We start from the raw sequence: 5495 nt of genomic DNA on the forward strand, positions 1-5495 counted from the left end.
GCATGCTCAGGGCTGCTGCTAGGCTCTGTGTTTTGGGCAGGCTGATTGTGGGGCCAGCCCAAGGCAGCTCTACTGCCTCATGGCCAGGTTGGGAGCCTCAGGCATCGCTCCTGGGACCAGCATGGATCATGCCTATGTAACACATGGCAATCCTGCAATGCCCAGCCATGCAGAAGCACAAGGGATCTGGCAGGCCCCCGATGCCCTGTCCCTGCCCCATTCCCAATCTGCTCCCCGATGGCCCCGACTCACTCGTGCTCTCTGTCTTCCCCTCATCTTGCTCTCTAGGCGTCAAGACGTGCGTGAGCAGCGGAAGTGGTGGCGGCAGCAGCGAGGCACCCGCCTTGAATGACAAACACCTGAAAGTCCCGGCTATTATCATCACACCCCCTACCCCCACGGGCATGGCGCTGTCGAGAGACACCAGGCAGCCAGGTGAAGATCCTCTGAGCAACAACTGCTGAGACAGATGCTGTGAGAATACGAGCCGCGCCGAGCGCGAGGGGAGGCTGGAGAGCGCATTAAAGCGCCCGTGCTATTTCTCAGACGCTGTGAACAGCTTGCCTGGGAGTCCATCTGCACCGTGTATTCTGTTTTCTTCTTCCCCCCGCTCCTTCCCTCGGACTGGGTTTATTAAAGATTTATTAATGGATCTGCATATACCTCACTGCTGGGACTTTCACACTATTACAAACTCCAGCAAGCTGTGGCATGTTAAGTAATTAGCCAGGCAGCTCGTCTCTGGCAGCAGCCGATGGGACTGATGGATGGGGCTGGATTTGGGGCGAGGGGGGGGGAGACGGTGCCGCACTGCCGTGATTAATAGGGAGTTTTTCCATTGTGGGCCCAGCCTGCCATTTCCAGCCTCCCCTCAGTGGCTTAAATCACTGTAAACAGTCTCGACTCAGGCCGAAGCTAAATCAAGTGCCAGGCAAGAGGGAGCTCTTTCCTCCCTTTGCCTCCAAGCTCCTTTCCCCTTTGCATTTCTTTTTGATGGAGTGGGTTGTCCTTGCGAAGCCTGCAGGTCATCCATAATGTGGCAGGGCAGATGCTGCAGTGGGGGCCTGGCAGGAGCATCATCCAGCAAGACCAAATGACCCCGTCGCCCAGAAGACAAGGCTGTAGCTTGCTGCCCCTCCTCTCAGGGGTGGCTGACGGCTGTTTGACTCCAGGTTTCAAGGCATCTGGAAGGAAGGCACCAACATTTCTAGCTGCAGGCAATCCCTGTTGTGCATGACAGGCAAGGCTTGTGGCCTCAGATCTAGGCCCGAGGCAAAGGGTTCAGACAGCCTGAGCACCAGATGGCTCAGAGGAGCAGGCAATAGCGGCTGCTGATAAGCAATAGCAGCCCGATAAGATCATCTCACCTGTGCCCCCCGGAAGGGCTGGGAATGCCAGTGCCCTTCCCAGTACCCAGATGTGCAGATCTGCAAGCGCTGCTTGCTGCAAGGCTGAGGTCCTGCTCCTAGAAATGATGCAGGTGGGTAGGAGTAGGGCAGCCCCAGAAACCAGGGAGAACTGGAGCTGTAGCATGAGGCAGGCTGAGGAGGTAGAGATGCCCCCAGACTCTGACGGGAGCCTGCCCCCGCCGCAGTTTCTTCCCTGAGCTCTTCCTTCAGCCTGACCTGAGCTTGTGCCCGGCTGCTCTGCACCTGGGCTGCCCGAGTGCCTCACACAGGCAGGAGGACCTGGGGGATAGAGACAAGGCCTCCAGTGAGGAGGCTGCCCAGCAGGTCCATGCTGAAGAGACTCCTTCCCTCCAGACTACCCAGCCCAGGGAGTGTGCCTTGTGCTGCTGCATGTGGCTGGATCTCAATGGTGCTAGCTGCAGGGATTGCCCGCGAGCCACTGCAAAGACTGTCCAGCCTGATCCACAGTCTCTGTGTGGGGGGAAAAGCCCTAGGACTCCAGGACCCCCTACCAGAAAAGCCATGCCCAGAGAGCCATACTGTGGTTGCAGCCCTGATGATGCCTGCTAACACTCAGGTCCTTGCTGACAGCTCAGCTGCAAGCTGGGGACCAGGCCACAGTGTGGCCTGGCCATCTCGGACTTCTTTTATCAAGGACTGTTTCAAAAGCAGGTGAAACTCTTTTTCAGGAGTGGCTGTTTGATTATGAATAAAGCTCTGTGAACCCAGCCTCTGTCTGCATCTCCTCCCCATCGCCCTGCTTGGCTGTAACGCAGGTTCCTTTCAGCGTGCCACGTTGCTGCTGTCAGGCAGTACCGATGGACCGGGCAGCCTCTGACATCCTACAAATAACCAGCAGAGGTGTGGCTGCAGTGCAGGTGGTTTTGGAGGCCTGGACAGGACCTGACCAGGGCTTGACCTACTGCCACACCAGGATACCTCATGCTCCCTCCAGTGCCTGCAAGGTTCAAGGAGGTGACCGCTGGGGAGCAACCAGCAGCTGCGAGGCCGGGGCATGGTGGCACTGGAAGCAGATCCCTTAGCAGGTTTGATTGCTGGGTCTCAGCTTAGCAGCTGATCTAGCTGAATCCCTGTCAAGAGGAAGATGGCCCTGTGTGAAGCTCTGCAAGCTGAGAGCATGCAGCAGCCTGGAGACAGGCGCCTGCATCGCAGCCAAGGCGCTGGCACGATGGTAAGCATCGTGTCATTAAACCGGGGTTAACCTCCACAAAGGACGTAGGAGGACGGCATCTCCCACCTGCCCTGACAGCTCCTTCTCCAGGCCTGGAAGGGAAACGCAGCTGTCACCTCCATCAGGCAAATGGGAAGTGTTGGCGTTGTCAAATAACAGGGAGCTAATTGGGCTGGCAGCTGCCAAGCAGGAGCTTTAAAAGAGTCGGCACAGGATTGTGGGAAGGCTCTGCAAATGTCACAGGGGCTGAGGAAGGAGGATGCCCCGCTGGGGTTACCATGGACCCTCACCAGCTGAATGATGCACACAACTGTTGGGCTGTCTCATGCCCCAGCCTGCTATGGGGATGGTGGCTTTCACCTTCAGTGCTTTGCTCTTTGGCCGGTGGGGTGGGCACTATCACTCAATATTGCCTCCATTTTCATGGTTACAAAACACGGCCTCTGATTTCAACAGATGGGGTCATAAAGCAGGCAAGGGGACAAGGGGCTTGAATCAGAGGCAGCGGGCGAGGTATCAGTGGAAGGAGATGGTAAAGCAGAGGCTGTGTAGGTCTGCAACTGGAGCTCATGGCACCCTGACTTCAGGTCTCAGAACGGGAAAGACTTCCAAGCTCCGCCTGCAAAAGCTGCCCTTCAAGTGGTGTGTCCTGTTGGGGACAGGGTAGGTGGCCACGATCCCCAAAGGGCTCTGCTAGCGGTGAGGATGCCAACGCACCGGCGTTGAGGGCAATCCACAGTGAACGCAGCCGAGGCCCCGTGCCATGCAGCGGTGCATGGACTGCAAAGGGCTTTGATACAGGGAGGCAAGCGCAGCTGCTGCTGTGTCATGGCGCAGGCCGGCTCTGCTCCCAGCGTGGAGCTGACCCAGAGGCCCTGAGGCTGCGGCACCTCTTGCTGTCAACTGCTGTGCTCACATCACCCTCTGATTTCCATTCACCTTTCCTCGTCTCCTTTCTCTTCAAAGCTTTTAGTGCCCATAGCAACGGCCAGACAGGAGCTGCTATGAAGTTAAGGAAGAAGGGAAAGGCCAGGGCTGCCCCCCATGGCAGGAGCCTTATAATACCAGGCTCAATAAATAAGCCCTGTTGCAAGGATAAAGTCGACCCTGGCCGAAGCAACCCCACAGACCGGCCTTTGCTTTCCAGGTACCTCTCCTGGAACACGGTGATGCTCTTTGTCCAAATCAATAGGAGCTGTGAGCGGCTCTGCTGCCCCGCTGTTCCCATGCACTGTGATCTTGTCAGGTCTTGCAAGCTAAGTAGGGTCAAGCTGACTCAGTAATTGGAGAGGAGACTTCCAAGAGGGGCCACAGGTGGCAATTCATCTCCTTCCTCTGAATGATAATGAGCAGCAAGGCAGTAGGGAGTGCTGTGCTGCTGTGCTTTTCCTAAGATCCAAAACCTGCTGCTTTTTCACAGCCCAAACAGATCCCGCTGTCCCATTTGCAAGGGGAAAGGTCCTGAATGCCACTCTGCTTTTCAAAACCCCCTCTGCCAGGTCCATTTCACATGCACAGTTTGTGCTGTGTGCCATTGAAGAGCACCTGCCCTCCACCCCAGAGGTGGGTGCATTTCAACAGTGGATGACTTGTCTCCCTTTTATATCTGGGGCGGAAAGCCCTTTCGGTTTCCTTGGGATGAAAGCTTCTCTGGAAGCACGAGACATGATGAATTCTAATCAACTCATTGTGCATTTCCTTCACCTGTTCTGGATAATCAAGGACATTTGCTTGGGAACAGGATGATTTTTATCTGGTTCCCATTGCTTATTTGTTGTCTAAGCTGGCATCCTTCAATGCCATTGCAGATGAGATTACTGTGATATCCCAGAGGGTGACTCTGACATGGGAACTGGCTGCAGCCATGGATAAAAACAATAGGATCTAAGATGCTGTTTACCTGCTTGCTGCTTCATCATCAGAAACAAGGGGGAAACGCACACAAAACAGAGCCCTCTCTCCAGGCATAGCATATCGGGGCTTTCTTTGCTTGTCAGCTGTCGTGCACAAATCCAGGATAGCCAAAATATCAGGCTTCTGCCCCACAATTGTGCTGATCCTAACAAACCGCCACAAAGTGGATGCTGCAAAGAGAGCTCTTCCAAAGCAGCCTTCCCATATTGTCATGCTGCCGCAGGTACAGACTTCCTGTCACTTTGCAGCTGCTTTATAATAAATCTCTGTCTTTCAACTCATGGGTTTTTTATGAGCATGGGCTCTTTGGTACCAGGGCTGAGCTCACTTTGTGTTTGTACTGTACCTGGCACAGTGTGGCTGCTGCTAGAGGCAGGAAGCTTCATGGACCTGTGTTCAATTCCTTGCTCTGCCTATAACCTTGGCAAGTCCCTTAATCTTTTTTGTGCCTCCATCCCCCATCTGCACAATGGGGATGTGGCACTGACCTGTCACATGAGGCAACCAGTCTCCATGTCAATACAGTGAGCTCCACTTTTCCCCACTGCACAGGTGCATAAAGACATGAAGCGACTCTCTGCAAAGAGAACTGAAGCGTTAGAATTTAGGGATGCCTCATTTGCAGACCGCAAGCCAACCCTTCCCTTTTTCAAATGCAGGCTGTATCTTGTTTCTCTGCCAGCAACCCTTGGCTCATTGCTAGTTTCTCCCATGCAGCTGCACTGTTGTGGAGCTCTCCAGTTCAGACAGCTCCTTCTAGCGGGAAGGGATTGATAGGGGAATAGCCCCTGCTCTGAAGAGGTAGCGATAGTTCAAGGGACAGACACCTGCTGTGCTCTTAATCATTGCATCTGCACGGCATCAAACCATGCCAGAGGTGCTATTCAGCCATCCAGACTGCTTCTCTCAGGGAGTTCTCATTCTTCCAGGATTATAAGCTACTTCTTTGTGGTTGTCTTACTAAAAAGCGTTCATACATA

The sequence above is a fragment of the Crocodylus porosus genome, unplaced genomic scaffold (assembly GCF_001723895.1).
Source record: "Crocodylus porosus isolate Cpor-Errol unplaced genomic scaffold, CroPor_comp1, whole genome shotgun sequence".
NCBI classification, from domain to species: domain Eukaryota; kingdom Metazoa; phylum Chordata; order Crocodylia; family Crocodylidae; genus Crocodylus; species Crocodylus porosus.